Here is a 21,227-nt window from a genome sequence, read left to right on the forward strand (position 1 = left end):
GGTAATCCAGATGCAGCTTGAATCCCTGGAACTACAAGAAGATTACTCAGGAACCTTGTTGTGTACTTAAGAGAAATGAGCCTGAAGCTATCACTACAACAATACAGGGTATTGCCGACGGATTGTAAATGCATTTTTGCTGGCGCTCAGAACATAACACTGGCAAAAGTCAATAATATAAAAAGAAAGTGTGTGCCCTACCGATCCATTCTCTCTCTCTCTCTCTCTCTCTCTCTCTCTCTCTTCCCACCCCAATTCCCTTCCCTATCTCGCAAACTCCAAAAAAAAATTCTTAAATCTCTCCTTCACTTCTCCTCTTCCTGATCTTCTCTTCTCAAGTTGATTCAACAGACCCCTCTACCTATGGACCTGCTGTGATTTATCCTCATCACAACATCATTCATTTTCTTCTTCCCCAAACCTAACTCTCCTTCCTTAGATTCCCTTCACAATCTGACACACCTCGTCGAAGGCTACACCTCAGATGACCCTGTGCATGCCTCTTGTTTATCGAATTGCCACAGCGAGCATGAGAAAGATGGAGTGATCTTTTTTCTCTTTTTTTTTCCACAATTCTATTTTGTTATGCTTTTTAGTTTAACTTGATTTTTTTCTAGCGGTATTTTTGGCTTTTGGTGATATTTCTTTATTTTTTAATTTTTTCAGGTTGTGGATTTGATTTTGATTTTGATTTTTTGTGGAGTTTTTTGTATGGATTTTCTATGCTTTTTGGAAATTTCCACAGTCAAGCAATGGACTTTGGGCTTCATATGATGGACCCTGAAGTCAATTAGTTTGATTGTTATATAAACCTAAAAAAATTGTATGATTATTTGCTGGGTCTTACTATTGATTGGTTCGAAGAGTGCATGAGCTCTTACAGATCAATCAGAGTACTAAAGGATCTGTTAATTATCCAATCGTTGAATAACAGTCACTTGTCTTGAATTCTCTCTATATAATCTAGCAGTGAGATTAATTAGGCTACTTCATTAGAACATTAAACTCCAAGTTTGGTTCAATTTAGTTGTACTTTTTGGATCCAAGTTTGTCACCAATGGTTAGAGATTAAGTTATACTTGATTACTAGGAGGCTAGCTTTATATACAGAGTTGGGATTCATCAGTCCTACATGCATATAACTATACTGAAATGAACCACTTTAATGACTTCTATGATTAAAACTTTGAATGGTTCCTCACAGTAGGTGAGAATCCACAGAAAAGTTCATAGAGATTCTGTTACTGGGTCCTCAATAGGTGGTGAAACTCCACTGAAAATCTACCTTGGAAAGATTCCCAGGTAGAACTTTTGAAATGATCCCCTAACAAATAATTGGTGACAATGTATCCTTATAAAAAAAATTATCAAGTACCTTATAATTTTGTTATATGCTTGCATAAGCAACTTGCAGTTGCTAATAGAGATGAGGTCATTGTTGTCCACACATGTACACCATAACTTGGACAATTTCTTAACCTATGTTGCTCAATCACCTTGGATACAGACCGGGAAAATCAACGAAAATGTATTGTTTGTTAAGGAAATGGATAGGGAGAAGTATGAGCATGTTCTTGAAGCGTGTCCTCTGAAGAAAGACTTGGAGATTCTATCAGAAGTATGTATTATTCTTTCCTCTGGATTTTGTTATATTTTTACATGTTACATCCCTGAAATTAACAACTAGTCCAATATATTTGAGAACAAACTCTTCTCATTTGTAGTATTATTAGGTGATTTTGTTTGATCACAGCTCACAAATGACATGGTAAGCTATTCAACTACCTAGTAGTTCTGAAAAAAAAAATGAATATGGAGACCTCGAATTGGTTTATTGGCACATGAATTGGGATGGCTTAAATATTGGTTGGCTTGGCTCAAAGATTCATTTGGGTATTTAATGAACATGCATTCCTCTATCCATATGAAAGGATTTCAGGATAAACCCTGCTTTTCCCATTTAAAAACTGAGTTGGAAAAGTGGCCACGCCTCAAAATTCAGCCAAGTTGAGTCGACCAAACCGAGTTTTGAGTTAAATCATTGATTTTTGGAATTACATTTGCAAATTTGGATTATCTAGCCCGTGTTTGGGTGCACAGATGAAATTGAATTCTTTTATGTTGCATTCGTTGGCTACATTGTTCCTTTATATTTCTTCATAATCTTACAACTCATCTAATGTTAACTGTTAAGGTCCATGCTATTTTGGTGTTTCTAATTCATTATCTCCTATTATTTTCCACTCATTTCTTTGATTTCTTACAAGACTATAGGGAACATGCCGAAGCGGATTCTAAAATACAAGACTTAATATCATCTTGTTCATCACTTGAAGAGAAGGTCCTTAAGAAATACACTTATGCAAAGGTATAATTCTATTTTTTATGTGATTGTGGATAAGTTCAATAAGTGATTCCTAGTGTATAATTTTGGACAATATTATATATGAATATTGTTTTTATTGTGTTCTCTATATTCCTCAAAACAACTAAAGAATCTCAAGAAACTTGTGGTGAATAGGGACCTTTTGGTTAACTTTGCTAAGCAGTCTACAGACTTTTATTTTTTCATTTTTTTTCCTTTTTCATTTTTTAAATTCTTGGACTGGGAGTACAATGCTCGAAATTGTGAAGATCTTTCCCTCCATACGAAATTTACTCATGGAGTTATATGATAAACTAATTGAAAATAGGTCAGGTATTGAGAGAAAATTTCCTATCTTCAACACCACATCAATTATCCCATGGATGCAATTGAGATGGCTAATAACTAGAGGCTGATGCTCATGAGCCATAATGCCTTGAGAATCTTCTCTATAGGGACAACTGTAATGAAGGGCATCTTTTCTGCCAGAGAAGGGTTAACATTCCTTTTTCTCATTATATTTGGAAGTCTTATCACTTGTTAGCTATCTTTATCCTATGTAATCATTAGCTCTTTTCTTCTTCTTTTGTATTTTTAAACCTAAAGTTGATTCTTATAGAATCATCCTTTAGCCAATGCTATGTTGGTTATGCATGGACATGGATGTTGACTTTGGCAATGTATCTCTTATGTCTTTAAATTATGTTGAGAAATTTATACATAATGCCTTAAAGACATGCATAGAGAAGGAAATTTTGTGGGATAGATTGAGACATCATTGAGTTTGTGTTTTTCATTTCGACCTTTGCCCAAGCTTGCTAAGGTTTGAGTCATGATTTTGTTGGTGTCTCTCACTTGTTTTATATTTCTAGTAAGCATTTCATAAACATGATGGCATTATGGTGGACATGAATTCAAACAAAACAAGGTGATTAATGTATGCATCAACAACACTTCTTTCCTTTTATTAGAAGAACGATAAACAAAGTAGCTTTATGAATTGTTGTGATCTCCATATATGGAGCCCTTAGGTCTTTATTCTACTTTAATAGCATGACATTATTTCTTTATGTTATGTGCCTTTTCTCATCATTTGTTGGTCAACATGTTATTCTTCTATTTGTCTTTTCTTCTGTTTTGATAGAAATTTTGCATGCTTCCTTTTCCTCTTGTAGGCTAAGATGAAACTCGATGATGATCCAGCAAGCAAAGATAGAACAACTTGTTTTTTTTTCCTTATTAAGCTTTGCAAGTATTAGTGAGGGGTTTTATCAATAGATTAGGCAAGGAAGGAGAATTTTTTCCCTGAAAACTAGGAAAGTTAAACATTGTGATCTCTCTTGAAAACGATGAAGAGACCAACGAATTGTCGTTGGAATTTTTTAAGCCACTCCCATCATTTATTTGATGCAATTTTGCAATCATATTTACTTATTTTTATGATAAACTTCATCCACTCATTGCAACTCATTGTTCTTTTGTGTTATGTTCGAAGGTTTGTGAGGATTTATTCACAATATTTTTAAAGGTAACAAACAATGAAGAAGCACTGACGTTTAAGGGACTCTTTTGTCAATTTTAAAGAAAGCCCTAGGACTATGCTATCAGTATTAGTTTCGAAATGTGTAAATTGATTAACCATGTTTTAGGTCATTGATAATATATTGTGTTTATTTTATACCTATTTTAAGCTTTTACATTTACAATTTTCTTTTTTCTTTTTTTCCTTTTCTTTTCTCTTCTTTCTTTTCTTCTTCTTCTTCTTTTTTTTTTTTTTTAGAACAATTGTGAAGTGAAATTTTTAGAAACTATAGAAATGATACAATGGTAACCCAACTCAGGTGCAATAGAAGTTACATGGCATGTCATGATTAGCGCAATCTATTTGTCAGGGAATTGCCTTCAACATGAACTTGAGAAAAAAAACAACATATATCTAAGGGGAAAGAAGGAAAAAGTAGACTATACTCTGATGATATATTTAATGGCCCTACAATCCTTGTCATGAACATAGTGTTCATGATGATTATTAGGAGTGTCCCACCTACAATTGTAATTCAGGCCTTATATTGGATTTAGCTTCATCTTATAACCTTCCATTAGAATATCCTTGTAGTTTCCACGGGTAAACATTCAAACCTGGAACAATATTCATTAAGTATTACTGGGCTTGCAATTTGTCTAAATACTACTTCTCTAGTTTGTGAAGGAGCTCAAAACACATAGTTAAATGCAGTTCCCATGTCCTAAGATTCAAGCCTAATCTTAGTGTCTCATATTCTATTTTTGATGTAGATTGGTTGCAATTATGAATGCTTAAGCCATGTTTGGAAACCATGGATTCTATGCCAAACAATGGAAAAGGAAAAGGGCTTTCCTTTCATGTGATGATTTTGTTGTTTGGATAGCAAATTATAAGGTGGATAAGGGTTCCACCAAGCAACCATTACACCTTTTTCATATTTTGGATTCTTAGCACAAGAGCTTAGGGTAAGTGTTGTGAAAGGAGTATGAGATTTTGACTTACCATCTAAACAAGAACTCAAAATTGGATTCCATGTTTCATTGGTTCTCATGGAAATCAGGGCAGCACACTCACCTTTAAGCCACACATCTACATTGTCGTTAAAGATAACCTTCTTTGTCTGGAAGTTGTTGCAGGGGGTAATTCCAAATGATGATAGGATCAAAGTTAAGGGGGTCCATCTAGCTTCAAAATGTGTATGTTGTGAGGTGGAGTAGGAGATTAGTCCCAAATCGGAATCATTAGACCATCTGTTCATCAAGGGGATGTTGGCGGTCAAGGTTTGGAAATTTTTCAGGGATATGTTTGGTCTTCATCTTTCACCCCAAAATTCGGTCTAGGAAAGCCTGCTTGCCTGGTGGCATCCATACCTTCCTGGAGGCAGTACTTCCAAGCTTCGTCGCTTGACTCCATGTCTCCTAGTTTGGGAAATCCGGAGAGCCAGAAATTTAGCAAAATTTGAAGGTAGCCAACCCAGCATCGTGGCAGTGGTGGAGCATATGAAGTGGCTCTTGGCTAAGATTGGCATTGGGTTACCAACTCTAAATCCTCAACAGTTGGTTCAGTCCATGATTTTCCAGAATTTGGGGATATCTGTGCCCATTTTCCATTCGAAGAACTTCGAAATCATGAAGTGGACCAGGACGGATAGGGGCTGGGTCAAGATGAACATGGATGGATCGGCTATTGGAAATCCAAGGATTTCTAGGGGCGGGGGGATATGTAGAGATATGACGGGAAACCTCCTCTTTGTATTTTCCACAGGCTATAGGGATGGAACCAATAACAAGGCTGAACTCCGAGCATTACATGATGGTATGGCCCATTATATATCCCTTAGGCTTACAAAGGTGGTGATAGAATTTGATTCAAATTTTATGTTTGAAGTTTTTAATGATCGGTCTCACTCAGCATGGAAATGGTGATACTGGGTGACTAGAATTTATGGGCTAAAAAAGAGGGAAACTTTCACTATCTCCCTCATTTCGAGAGAAGGGAACGGGCTGGCTGACAGGCTGGCTAGAGATTGTAGTGACAGACAAGGTAAGCGGCTCTTCGAGAGGGTGGACAAATTGGCAATCCGTATTAAGGGCATGTATCTATTAGATAAGGTGGGGTTGGGGTCAATTAGAGAGTTCACAGGGGGGGAACAAGGTCAGCAGGGGCTACGCTGTGGTCCAAGTTGATGTTGCTCAGAAAGTTGAGTTTGTTCTTTCAATTTGGGGAAGGGGAGCTGGTGTCCTTTCTGAGTTGTTTGGGGCGATCGGCATTGAGAGTTGTGGTTAAGGTGCTTGGTAGTGTTGATTGGGGTGATCACCCAACAGAGCTGTGTGGGTGGATTGAGTATGTGTTCGGTCTAGTAGATAACTCCTCCTCTATTTGCCTACTTTGTTATGAAGATCGACTTCTCTAAGTTCTGGGTGGTGGTGCAGAGGCTGCTATGCTTTCTAAAGTCGCTACTCTGATGTGGCTGAGTTCTTTAGTCTGTAGTTGGTGTGCCATCTGGTCTCAAGTGCTCTTGTTGTTACTTTGGCAGCTGTTGCCAGTTTTGATTTTGGAAGAGGTGTCGTAAGTTATCTACAAGTTTTTCGTCCAGCAACGCTGAAGATTTTGTACATCTTTCTTTGTTGGGATATATAATAAGTGTTGCATAATCCTTTTTGTGATGCCCGCCCGAAGTATATTTAAATTCCTCTTTTGATTTTTTTTAAAAAAAAAAGCCACACATCTACATTTGAGTATGGACTGTTGAACTGTTTCTTTTAATTTTCTTCTTGAAAGATGAAGATGGATTCTTAATGGATAAACTTGTGTATTGTCATTGCATTGTATGTTTAACTATTGATTTATATTTGTTATGGATTTCATTACAATACTCCTACTAGGTTGTTGTTAGGACTTCATTGCAGTACTCTTGCTAGTGTGATCAGTAAGAGTAGAGGACTCAAACCCGACCCATTTATCACATGGTTTGGGTTTGGGTCGGGCTTGAGTTAGGTCTTAGTTGAATATAGAAATTACAACTGAGTTTTACATGAGTAATGTTCCAAATGATCGAATTGTTGTTGACCATCAACTAAAAATTACTAACCAAATATAGCTAATTCGATCACATTTAGATCTTGCAATAACCAAGCCGGCCAAATGGCATCGGCCTACCGCAGGTTCAAATTTGAAGCTTTAAATGATTGCTACAAGACCTTAGATGTGCTCGCCATGTTTCATTCTCGAGGCTTGATCTATTACTGTTTGTCATCTTTTATACATTAGTGGAAAGCTTCTATAACTCAAAGTTATGGTTGTTGAAGTGGAAGATTGTTCCATTAGATGTGCCCCATATGGTTCAAGATCTGCACTCTACTGTAACACTTGATTGAAGGCTTAGCAATGGAGCTAAAAATCACTGAAAATAGAGTCGCAAATGATGACAGTCACATCGACTTTCCTCCAATGCTTAGCAATAGAGCTAAAAATCATTAAAAATAGAGCAAGAAAAATATTCAATAGTCCATTCAGACACAAGACAAGCCAAAGCAATGTTGAAAGAAGGACAATTGCAGGGGATAAGGTTGTGTTTGGATACACTATCACATTGAATTACAATGAAGGCTACTAAAGCAGACTAATTGTAATTACCTTCTTCTACATTCATATTGAGGAACCATGCTGCAAATTGCAATTGCATTACTTTAAGTTGGATTTGAAAAGAATCTATCTGTAATTTGAGGGCTACTTTCTCATCATGAATACTAGGAAATTGGGATTTCATTACAATATTTTTTTTTTGTCAAAGGTATTATGTTTTTCCGTTTGTATCTAAATGTGAATTCGTTTCTTGCTTTCTTTGTCATTTTGTCATTTTTTCAATTCCAGTTTCAATTTTTTTAAAATCATCCTTTAGTTGATGGTTCGTAATTACCCTGAATTAGCACCATTTATCTTGTTGAGATTTGTTTTTTCCTTTTGTCATGCTCAATGTATTTAGACTCAAACTGTCCTTGTAGGGAATCTTTTGGAGAATAGAATTCCATTATGGGGAGCAAAAGCTAATCATTCTTGTAAGCTAACTTTCATCATGTGCACCCTGTACTAATTTATCTTTACCTTTCATGGTTGCTTAAATGCTCTAGAATTAAGCTTCTTTTTCTTTCAAAAGGAACTTTTCATTACATAGAAGTGTAATTATACACTGATTGGATGGACATGCGGGCACCCTACCAAAAAAAAAAAAAACACGGAGGGCCACTATCATATGTTAGGCATTTACAAAGCACCCAACCCTGTATTCCTTAAAATTTTTAATGGCACCTAGACCTATTTTATCCATCACTAAGAGACCCTTAATATGTGTTAGGAGATCAGTCGAGCTCTTGAACATGGACAATTCCTGAAAGTGACTGCCAATGCTGGCCACAACATCAACCAGCGAATTTTCTTCCCTCAGGATATGGCGAAAGGTGAAAGCCCCTCTACTCATAAGATCCTCAATCCTCCTTAACCAATGCTTCTAAACCCAACTTGGATTCAAGCTACCACATAGGAGATTAATCGCAAAATTGGAGTCTAACTTGACCTCCACCCTTCGCAGGCCCTAGGCCAGACAAGCAGATAATTCGTTCCAAATCACACGCAGCTCTGCTCTGTTGCTAAACCCCTCACCAAATCCCACCGTGAACACAAAGATAAGATTCCCTTTAAAATCTCTACAAATCCCACCTCCACCTGACAGGCTAGGGTTGCCTCGTGAAGACCCATTAACATTTAACTTAGCCCAACCCTCACTTGTCACTTTTCACCTTACAACCTTTTTATGAACTTGCTTCAAGGAATTATTCCCATCTGTCAATATTAACTTAAACCATCTGTTAATTTGATTAATAGTGACAGCACTGGACCTATTCTTACCGTTCATCTTCATGGAGTTCCTAGCTCTCCAAACCTCCCATAAGATTAGAATACGGACCATCTTATTAAAGAGAGGATTTCTACCTCCAGAATCAGCCATCCAACATTGCTTCAACCTTACTTCCACTGAATGAGCCATAAAGGGAGGGATCTTAGACATGATACAAAAATGATTCCAAACCTTGGAGACCAGCACACCATGAATGAATAGATGAGGCAAGGACTCCATCTAGGGATTACCATTCACGTCTTTCCCATAGCAAACGCAGGAAGAAGCCATCAAAACTCCCCTGGATTGCACTCTTTCCTCCACCGCTATCACCCCTTGCAATAGTCTCCAGACAAAGATAGAAATCTTAGGACGCAGCTTCCCTTGACCAACTCCTGCGTCGAGTAAAGGATGTATAAAGCCTATAGGTTGATTTAACTAACAAATTTCTTGAGGAGTCAAGGAGCCATAATCAAAGGTCTTCCTCGCTAGACATAACAAATCCTACAGAAAGGAGAGAGCAAAGGAAGGAGGAAGGGGACCATCCTTACCAAGCACATCCTTCACTTTCAGCCCTCTGATAGCATCCAGGACTTGCACTTCCAACTAAAGGATCAACGGCCCCATCCTGGACCAATTTTCATCCCACAAGCTTTTATCGCCCCTACCAATCAATCATTAGGCATTTTCATCCAGTAATGGAAAAAGATCTTTCACCGATTTCCAGATAGGAGAGTGATGACGCCCCTGTTCTGCCAGCAGAAGAGAATTCATGGGAGTGCTTTGCCCTCATCAACACTGCCCATTAACACACACCCCCCCCCCCCCCCCCCCCCGCGCGCGTAAATCGGCTTGCAAATTTTCCTCTAGCTAATCCAATGTAGCTTCTTCTTCCCATTAGCCCACCCCCAAAGAAATTGGAAAGTTTTCTTTCCAGATCTACCAGAACACCTACTGGGACCTTAGCTGCAACAAGGATGTGGATTGAGATGCTTCCTAAAATGTGCTTGATTAACATGACTCTCCCCACTTGCGATAAATATCTCGCGAATCAACCATTTATTCTATTTTGGACTTTTTCCACCAAGAATTAGAAGTTAACTCTCTTAATCTATCCATTAGAATTGGAACTCCCATCTATTTTAAACTAGTCCTGGCTCTCGGGAAGCCCAACAGTCACTCATTACTCCTGGTCCTGCTAACTGGGATTCTATTTGAACAGAAGGAGCTTTTAAGAAGGTTTATTTTTTAACCTAATGCATCTTGGAATAACTTAAGGAAATTCATCGCAGCTTGGATAGAAGAGCGACTCCCGTCGAGAAAGAGAAGCGTGTCATCTATAAACAACAAGTGCACGATGATCAAGCACCCTTGCTTGAGCTGGAATGGCTTGTCGGGCCCCCTCTCCAAGAGATGCTTGAAACCTCTACTCAAAGCTTCCACTGTAATGATGAAAAAACTGGGTGAAATAGGGTCGCCTTGGCGGAGCCCCCTAGAGGATTTGAAGTACCCTGACGCCTCACCATTAACTAAGATTGAAAACTAGCTATTAGACTAACAGCTTTCCACCAACCTAATCCACTGGTTGCTAAAGCCAAACCTGCTTAACACTAGTTTCAGGAACTTCCAGTTAACCCTATCATAGGCCTTCTCCATATCAATCTTCAGAACTAGATTGCCCCCCCTAACCTTTTTACTGATGTCTCTAATCATTTCCTGGGCAATTACAATCTTTTTCGCTATGGACCTGCCCTGAGTGAAGGCACCTTGCTTGGCTGATGGCTAAAATTATCTTAGGCAAGAGACGGCTCAACCTAGCGGCTAGAATCTTGGAGAATATCTTATAAACACATTTGCACAGACTTAGTCGCCTAAAATCCGCAAGGAGGAGATTGTCGATGACTTTGGGATTAGGCAGATAAGGGAGAATGTGAATACTTTGGGCAAGGCCCCCCAACAAAGAAGAACATAGTAGCCTTATACAGATCCTGCCCCAAAATAGGCTAGCAGGAGGCAAAGAATGCCCCATAAAACCCATCCGAGCCTGGGGCTCCATCCTTTGGGAGAGCGAAAATGGCCTAATACACCTATTAGAGCGATGGAGGGGTAAGTAGGCCTTCATTATCTCGAGCCAAAATGAGTAGAGGGATGAGGGAAATAATGGTTAGGTCGATAGTGGATGGCTCCTCCCTAAAAGAAATTTTGAAGAATCTGGCCACTTCCACTTTAATCTCTTACTGGTCTGATAGGATAGTTCCTCCTTCAGAAACAATCGAGATAATATCCACTCTTCTAATTCTATCTTAAACCGAGGTGTGAAAATACTTCATGTTCCTATCCCTTCCTGAAGCCAGGAGTTTCTAGTTTTTTACTTCTAAAATATCTCCTCCATCAACTCTACCTGGGCTAAATGCTAATGCGCTGAAGGTAGCTCGGATTCAATGCCTAGACCCTGTGATAACTACATACACTTCTCAATATCTTCAACCGCCTTCTCAGCTAAACTGACTTGTTGGAAAATATTCCCAAATTCCACCTTATTCCAGAATTTAAGTGCCCTTTATTTCATTCCTCATATTCATTTAAAGGTTCAACATGGGCTGGGGGTAGGACTAACTCTCCCAGGCTACCTTTACCACCTGCACGAAGGAAGCGTGGAGCGTCAACATCCTTTGAAACTTAAAAGGAGATGCAACCGAGGAGGAGGGCCTAGGAAATACTAACAAGAGTGGGGAATGATAAGAGCTCACTCTATGTAGTTGATAGACTCTGAATCACGTAAACAGGTTGGCCCACTCCCCATTGATTAAGGCTCTGTCCAACCTAGCCCAAGATCTATTACTACTGGCCTGGTTATTGCTCCAGGTAAACCTGTTACCCAAGAAACTCGCATCTTGGAGCCCTGCATCATCAACCCCTGGCATAAATTTTGCTGAGCTTGGGTCCACAGATCTTCTTCTGCTCAATTTATCTGCCTCATCTAAAACTGCATTAAAGTCACTGCAAGTTGCCCACGGACCCTACCAAGATTTGGATAAACCTGATTTGCCTCATCTAAAACTGCATTAAAGTCATTGCAAGTTGCCCACAAACCCTGCCAAGATTTGGATAAACCTACCAAATCACTCACAGCAATCTCCTAACTATTCTACCATAGCTAGCATATACAATAGATAGGAGAATAGGAGGGGTATCGACCTATAGACAAATTTTTAGAGAAATCATTTGGTTAGAGGCAGATAACACAGTTACCTTAATCTAATTCTTGAAGAACACCCAGATTTTCCTCCCTCTGCACTATTGGAGAAGGAAGAGTGGAATCCCAGCTTAAGCCCAATCCCCACTCTGCGGTCTTCTCTAGCCATCGGCTCAAGAATAGCCACAATCCAGGGGTTGAATTTTCTGATTAATCTCCCAGTCATCCTCATCGTTTGCACATTTCCCAGCCCTCAAGCATTCCACACTAGGACCTTATCCATTTGTTACACAGCCAGAGTTTGTAGCCCTTCTCTTTAGTCTCCTCAATCTGTTATACCATTCATCGTCCGATGTCTTCACCAAAATTTACCTTCTCACATTTTTCCGCTTAGATGCTTGGCCCTTGATCTCAGGAGTTAGCCAAGCTTGCCTAGGATTGGATTCTTCTTCCAGCTCCTCTGTGATCTGGCAAGTGAGACTCTTTTTCGGATTATCTATTTCTGGCTGAACCGGGGTTTAGGAGTCCCACATCATTGGCCTCCCACCTCAGGTGTTTGATTAGAGGGGACAGATGAGAATTTCTAGCATATCCACTGAATTCTATTGTTGAATGTCTTCCTCTTCTCTAAACTCATTCTCATGAGCAAAATATGGAGAGAGATCCACCTCCAAGTCTAGCCTCCTGCTGGCTTCTCTGTCATCTCTCATGGGGGTCTAAGATAGGGGCCTCTCCCTCCTTTGATCTGAACCAAGTAGAGAAATTCTGCTTTGAGGTTTGTCTTTGATGCAGGCCAGATCCTCATGGGAGATGATCTCACAGACCTCGATCTGCCTAGAATTTTCCTACACTAGGGACCACCTTCATGATCGCTCAGGGTCGAGATAGCCAAGCTGATTACTGTTCTGTTTAGCTCTCTGCTAGACCTAAATTCTCTATTTCTAAAATATTGGGCCTGGAGGGGCGAACAGTACGCCACCATGATGAGATCTCTGCTGGTTGAGTTGCCTTCCCCTTCCCTGGGAGACCTTGAATTTTCTCTATGTTGTTGCTCCGTTTAATTTTGTTCTGAACTTTTGATGGGCTCCCTGCTTGCCCTGATATCTCTATCAATGGAGCACTGTGCTTGGAGAGGTGAACCTATTGCCACCATTTTGAGATCCCTTCATGTTGGGATGCCTTCCCCTGCTCTTTAACCTCTTGGATTCCCGTCATTCTATTAATTCACATGTTCTTCGGTTGAAGGCTCGATGAGGTTGGAGATAACTTGATTACGAATTGTTGCTGATGGATCCAACCCCTGCCTCTCTAGTATATTTTCCTCAATTTGAATTATGGTATTTCTGGAGTCAACATTATTACAAACAAGCTATGTTCTAGCAATTCTCCTCTCTTCCTCACATTGACAAATAGTTGGAAGGCATTCTTCTCTTGCCTTAGCCTGCTGCCCAAATCTCCTGGTTACCCATTCTCTAGTCGATTTTATGGATTGGTCTTGAATTTCAGTACCTCCCGCACCAATTGGGGTCCTTCCAATTGAGCATGAACTGGGAATGTGACTTCCCCGACCTTTAGTTTCGACACTTGTCTGAGATTGATTCCAAGGTGGAGCATGATCTTAATTCTGGAAAACATCTGAAATAGCCCAAATCTACTAGTAGTGTCAATTTGAATCGCATTACCAAAGTAGCTACCCAGGTCAATGATAACAGACTCCAACCAGGCATGTGGCGGAATCCCAAACAAGCGAACCCAGGTTCCTTCACTCACCTCTGCTTCATGAAGAGACCATGGAAACAGCTCTGCCAGGCCCATCCGTAGATGTAGCAGACCATCTTCTTTGAATTCTTTCAGTTCCTCTTCTATTTTGATGACAATTAGAAACTTGATAGGCGATAACCTCACAATGTCTATGGCCGACGCGGTGAATTTTGAATCCCTAATCGATGTCGTTAGTCGAAGAATGGAAATGGAACTATCAGCCACAACCCCAACTAATCCCCATTTCAACTGCTCTAGCTTAAAGGAAACTACTCCCATATCTGTCACTATAGTAATCTCTTCCTCATTTCGAAAATCAGTACTTGCTCCTGCACCTACATGTAAACCCTTATTCTTTCTCCATTCATCAGCATACCTGCATAGGATCTTGGATTTCTTTGACGCATTTCTAGGGATGCGGCCTCTGATTGTTGTGAAACATTTTGGATGGATGCCCTAGGTCTAGCTTCCTTGACTGTAGCTGTCATGCCCCAAACTCAAAAACCGGGCTGATAAAATTCCCGATCGCTGAATCCGGCGCCGACAGCCTCCATAGTACCCCATTATCAGCTCCCAGCACCCTTCTACCAGGTTCCGATCCTGTGATCCTATGAGGATTTTCAACATGAATTTATTTCATAATAAGTATAACCAGAAGCATAACCCAGGAACAATAACAAGAACACCATCACAAAATCCACTATGATAAAATAAAAAAACTTTAGGCACAATACATAAGGGAAATACAATATCAATATCAAGCTCCAGAAGATAGTTACGCACTCCAATCTCAATGCTGTTGCGGCGTTGTTTCGAACAAGTAACAAATGCATTCGATTTGGTAAATTATCTTATTCACTTAATTACGAACAAATGAAAATAAAGAAGATAATCACATCATTTATTCATTCCAAGTTCTTTTACATCCCTTTCTCAAAATGTTCTTGTAATAGAAAACAAATAAAAGCATCATGCATAAAGACAATATGTGTTGAAAGCGTCGTATATTGAAGACGGTTGTGCACTGAACACTGAACACTGCTATGCGTTAAGTATTATTGTGCACTTGGGTTGTTGTGCACTTGCTAGCAGTGTTGGGCACCCGGATTTGTTGTGCACCAATAGTGTTGTATGCCAACAGTGTTGTGCACTGCACAACACCTGTCCCGCACAATACATGCAAACTCTACCTCTCTCTCTTCTCGAAATCTTCTTCTTCTCCCAGATTGGCTACTAATGACCCCCTACTAAGGGGTCAGGGGGTATTTATAGCCTTCTCACACATGCGAACATGCCACGTTGTCACTGTGCGGATTCCTTTGTGTGTGCTTCTTTATGCAGATTCCTTTGTGTGGGCTTCACTGTGTGGAGTCCTTTGTGCGAGCTACACTATGCGGAGTCCTTTGTGCAGGCTTCACTATGCGGAGTCCTTTGTATGGGCTTCACTGTGCGGAGTCCTTTGTGCAGGCTTCACTCCTCTTGTTGCACAACAACACCAGCGCACAATAGCTATCTGTGCACAATAACCTTCTGCGCACAACAATGATCTGCACATAATGAATATCTGCTATCTTTCTCTCTCTTTTTATGCCTCAATAGATGCCCCCTTGATCCTACATTTTTTATTTTATCTACAAAATAAACAATGTAGGATCAGTATTTCAGTTTTTATAATAAATTTTAACTTTCTTTTTCTTTGTTGTGCGCACAATTATAAATTCATTAGTGCACAATGAGTTGCACTCATCAAGTTGTGCACAACATTTTCTACACAACATTTTCCGTAACAGAGTCAACATTCTGGCGCCTATTAGGCACCAAAAATTTGTGATTGTCTTCTGTGTAGTTCTTAAGTTAACATTAAGTAAGTATGAGAAGATTCCCTAGTAGAGACGCCATTTTTTTTTCGAACAGGAAACAAATGCATTCAATTTGGAAAATTATCTTATTCACTTAATTATAAACAAAAGAAAATAAAGAAGATAATTACATCATTTATTCATTCCAAGTTCTTTTACATCCTTTTCTCCTTTGATTCCAAAACAAAATTTATTGTAATAGAAAACAAATAAAAGCATCATGCACTAAGATAATATGTGTTGGAAGCGCCGTATATTGAAGACTGTTATGCACTGAACACTGAACACTGTCGTGCGCTAAGTATTATTGTGCACTTGGGCTATTGTGTGCTTTCTAGCAGTGTTGTGCGCCCGGATTTGTTGTGCACCCAACAATGTTGTGCGCCCAGATTTGTTGTGTGCCAATAATGTTGTGCGCCAATAGTGTTGTGTACTGCACAACACCTGTCCCGCACAATGCATCCGGACTCTACCTCTCTCTCTTCTCAAAATCTTCTTCTTCTCCTTGATTGGCTGTTAATGACCCCCTATTGAGGGGTCAGAGGGTATTTATAGCCTTCTCACACGTGCGAACATGCCACGTAGTCACTGTACAGATTCCTTTGTGCATGCTTCTCTGTGCGGATTCCTTTGTGTGGGCTTCACTGTGTGGAGTCCTTTGTGCGGGCTTTATTGTGCGAAGTCCTTTATGTGGGCTTCCTTGTGCGGGCTTCACTCCTCTTGTCGCACAACATCACCAGTGCACAATGAATATCTGTGCATAGTAGCTATCTGCGCACAATGACCTTCTGTGCACAATAGTGATCTGCGCACAATGAATATCTACTATCTTTCTCTCTTTTTATGCCTCAACAGGTGTCCTAGCATCACCTGCATGCAACGATCATGCATAAGCTTATAGAAAGCTTAGAGGGCGGTGTAAGTGTGCGTGCAAGGTATATGCCAAGTATGCAATATCAAAGTAAAGCAGAAACATGTTGATAAGTCCATGAGTGCTATCAACCGTACCAAGGCTATGTAATGCAAGGCATGAATGCTGTCGACCATACCAAGGTTATGTGATGTAGGGCCTATATGGCCAATGCCATATGTAAGATGCAACTCAAGCATACCAATCCTCATCTGAATCTGCATATCAATATAGCTCATCACTGGAGCATCAAATATCAGTATAGTTCTCTCTGGATAATCATCAGGGTCTAGTACACTCAATACCAACTTGTTGCCCCATCTAAGCAAAGAATTGGGTAAGTGGAAGAGACTTCACTATCCGCCTGCCAATATCGGGCCCAACTCATCGATAGTGGACCCATTCCTCAAGCTAGGTCATACTTAACCTAATCATTGCCCCCTCACTCCGGTGAGTAAGGCCACACCCCCTTCCAACAGATCACGATACAGTAAGAGATGCGGCCTACTGGTATACGCCCTTGTGTGCTCATGCATCCACTCGATTTTAATAGTGGAGCATCCTCCTGGTACCATAAGGGTTAGAGGACTTTCACCCAAGAACATCATTGCGCCTTAATGCTTAGAACCACGTATTTTCGGTATCTAATCCTGCTATCCACGATTTGCCCGTGGAGGTCATAACCCTGATGTCATTAGGGTACATAGTAACCATATCACACAATGTAAGATGCATGAATCATACAATCTAGTCATGCATTAATCCTACGTGTACCATGCAGTCATGAGGGAAAACTCTGCCTATCAGGGAGTCCCATAAGCAATCTGCCCAATGTCATAATGTTATGATCAATCACTCCTCATAACAAGCATACAAATGATGCGTATGGGCATGTATCATGATACTATGCTAACCATACTCATAGTCGTAATTGATAATCGGCCTTTATATATAGCGGGGTCCATAGAAGGACAACAGATCTATAACATGAAGGTCAACCCTCAACTATGGATATACCAAATCTGACATTGTAAATCCTACCATCTACGTTAATGATATACTCTCCTCATGACAAGAATAGGCCTAGGGATAAGGAATGGGCTTCCTTGCCCGTTCCGATACGTAGCAAACTGGGCTTCCTAATGGGACCGATATGCACAAGGTGGGCTCTATGACCTTAGACAAATCTACAAGGCATGGTGGAAACACCAGCAATAATGGGGGCCCAACTGTTTCGAGTAAGCCCAATGAGGTGGGTCATGTTAATATCAATGGGGCCCAATGAATTGGGATAGCCCACTAAGGTGAGATGGATCATACTAATAATAGTGGGGGGCCACCAATTGGGTTAGCCAACTAGGGAGAGATAAGAATGGGCTTAACAACGGGCCATAGGGAGGATCACAATTTGGACATCTAACCACCATTGCTCCTACAATGTGGACATTTAACCATCATTGCTCCCAAGGCTAAGCCCATTTAAAATCTATCCTATAATGGGGGCCCAAGGTCCTTATGCTAACTAGGAGATGGATAGGCATCATAAACACTATCATATATGTATGTGTGTGTGTGTGTATCATGGTGGAATCATACATCACAAACGGACCTTATCTCATAGGCCTCATATGCACCACAATGTGCCTCACACAAGGGTCTCATATACATCATATTGGGCCACACACAAGGGTCTTACATACATCACATTGGGCCTCATCTCATTGGCCTCACATAGATCACATTAGGCCTCATCTCATGGGCCTCATATACATCACTTTGGGCCTCATCTCATGGGCCTCATATACATCACTTTGGGCCTCACATATATCACATTGGGCGGATGGACAACTTATATGCACAACAAGGTGGGCCCACATCCAAGGATTAGACAACGTGGATATAGCACATACATCATGGTGCGTCCAGCACCGCCCCAAACATCTGGACGGTCTGGATGACCCACACGTCATCAAGGTAGGCCCCACGTGATCTGGACGATGTAAATAAAATGCACCATGGTGAGGTCCACATCTGTTGGGCAGCATGGATAAAATACATCACCGTGGGCCTACTTCCACTGGACCACATGGATAAAACACATTGGTTGGACCCCACTGATGCTAGATGGTGCAGATAGAATACATACATCATGGTAGGCCCCATGGCCTGGATGGACGGCGTGGACAAACATATACATCTGTTAGGTTCCATCGTCCCAATCAGCTGGACGATGTGGACACAAATGCATCAGGGTGGAATCCACCATCCAGCAAATGGATGGTGGAGATATAACATCTACATCATGGTGGGTCCACATGTGTGGACACCACGCGCCATCAAGGTAGGCCCCACTACTGATGACCAGTATGGATAAAACACATACATCATGTGGCCCCATGGCCTGGACAGTGTGGATTTCACACATACATCATGGTGGGCCATGGATGGACTAGGGTGGATACAACACATATAACATGTGGGATCCACTGTCCTTGCTGTTGGACAGTGAAGTCACCACGCAAAAATCAAGGTGGGTCCACACATGTGGCCACCATCTTTGGATAAAGCTGATATTTGTAGTTTCTCTTCATCCAACTTGCTAGACGGTACCAGCAGTGCTGGACCGTCCAGCTAGCTGTCGAAAGTCAGCAAGGTAGCCCCCACGAATGGTTGGCATGGATAAAATACATACATCATAGTGGGTGTTCATGTGGGTGGGCCGTACATGTAGAAAATTAGATTGATATATATGTTTTCCATCATCCAGATTGGCCCGAAAATGGGCAACAAGTGACCCCAAAAATCTGGATGTATGGATGTCCCATGTTTAGACAACAACATGCATCAAGTGGGCCATCATGCAAAGGATCAAGAGAGATAGAGAGAGAGAGAGAGAGGGAAAGAGAAGGAAAAACATGTGACGGAGGGGCCCTGCCACTATGGGCCCCTCAATACATGCATCATACATTATACATTCATCAAGATGGGTCCTATGCATTGCATGGCCCTACATAAGAGAATCTAAGATGGGATGTCATCCCCACTATAACACAAGGGTCTAGATGACCCATCAATAGCATGGATTCAAATAAAACATCATAATGGGGTCTATGGAGAATAGCCCCATCATGGATCATGCATGTAACAAGGATGGGCCATTGGCCACATCCAAAGGGTTAAGTAGGATCTCCACCATTGATTGGTGGGTCCTACATGCTCCCATGAAATAAAAGACAAAGATCCATGAAAGAAAAAAAGGAAATCTAGTCCTAAACATGCACCCACCTTGAATCTTCAACTTCTTATTCTTCCAATAGGTTCTAAAGCTCCAAGAAGGTTTTTTAATGGTTGAGATAGTTTTTGGAGGGTTAGATATGGGGGATCTAAGGGTAAGAGGGGGCTGAAAGTGGAGAGGCTACCATGGACGTCCAAGCCTCTCTTGCAATGGAGAAGGGAAAATGAGGGAGAAAGAGGGAGGAAGATAGATGGGTAATGATTGCTAGCTCTCTTAGCTAGGTAATGATTGCATGTATAAGGCATGCTCTCATGATGGCCTAGCAAGCATGGGATAGGATGATGTCATCCCTAGGCTAGTAGCCTAGGATGACATCATCCTCATGATGACTCTTAAGGAATGGTGCCATTTAGGATAGGTGAGTCCCGCAATGTGCCATCCACGGCCATAATAATGCGCGAGCCACATCTCACGATCTAAGCGTCGGATTGGTGCACGAGATGCGAAGTCAAAATTATGGCGACAGCACGGTCGCAATGGCATAGGTTCAAAAGGCCGAGCTAAGAGTCCTAGAGGGGGTGGGGTGAATAGGACCATACCAAATTAAAATTTATTGCAAAATTAAGAAAGAACTAGAACAAAATAGCACTTATCAATCCCAAATAGCAGAAATAAATAGTAACCACAAATGCATAAGTATTAAGAGGTTGATACAGCTGTTGTTATATGGACAACCTTACACCAAAAACCAATGGCTTATGGTAGGACAACCTGATTTCTAGAACGGTCTATGTATCAAAGTCCCAAACTAATACAGAGGAATAAAGAATAAAACAGAAATAAATATCTATTGCTATTAGACCATTCACCACATGTGCAGAAAATAAATTACAATCATTCACCACAAATGCACAATAATAAACATCCACCACAACTCCAGCAATTATAGTGGTTCGGTTGTGTGTACACCAAGTGTTAGAAAATAGCCACACAACTACTCCACTCCTAATATCCTCACCCACAGGATATTGGCTTTCACTATGAAATAAATTTTCCAAGGTTCACCCAAAACCTTCACAATTGTGTTTTCAAAGGGTTACCATAATTAAAAATCTCACTCACTGAGATTTTCAGGCTATCTCGGTCAAAATAAAAAATGAAAGATTTTCTAGCAATCTTATAAACCAAATACAAAAAATTAAAATTATACTTATCTGAAGAAAGTACTTCGTTGTAGCCCGGTAGAACCACTTCTTTAAAGACGTAGAATGTTCAATGTTCAATTTTGAATCTCCCAAATGATAAGGTTCTAAGTCTAAATGAATTTTAATTTAAATCCAACCTTAGGCTACTTTGGATTCAACTTCTTGCATCTCATAAAGGTTTAAATACAAAAATCCCCTTTAATATCAAATAGAATGGAATCAAGAGATCAAAGAATTGAATAACAAAAAAAGCTATGAAAATAATTTATAAATACCT

Source organism: Magnolia sinica, chromosome 15 (assembly GCF_029962835.1).
Source record: "Magnolia sinica isolate HGM2019 chromosome 15, MsV1, whole genome shotgun sequence".
In the NCBI taxonomy this organism is placed as follows: Eukaryota; Viridiplantae; Streptophyta; class Magnoliopsida; order Magnoliales; family Magnoliaceae; genus Magnolia; species Magnolia sinica.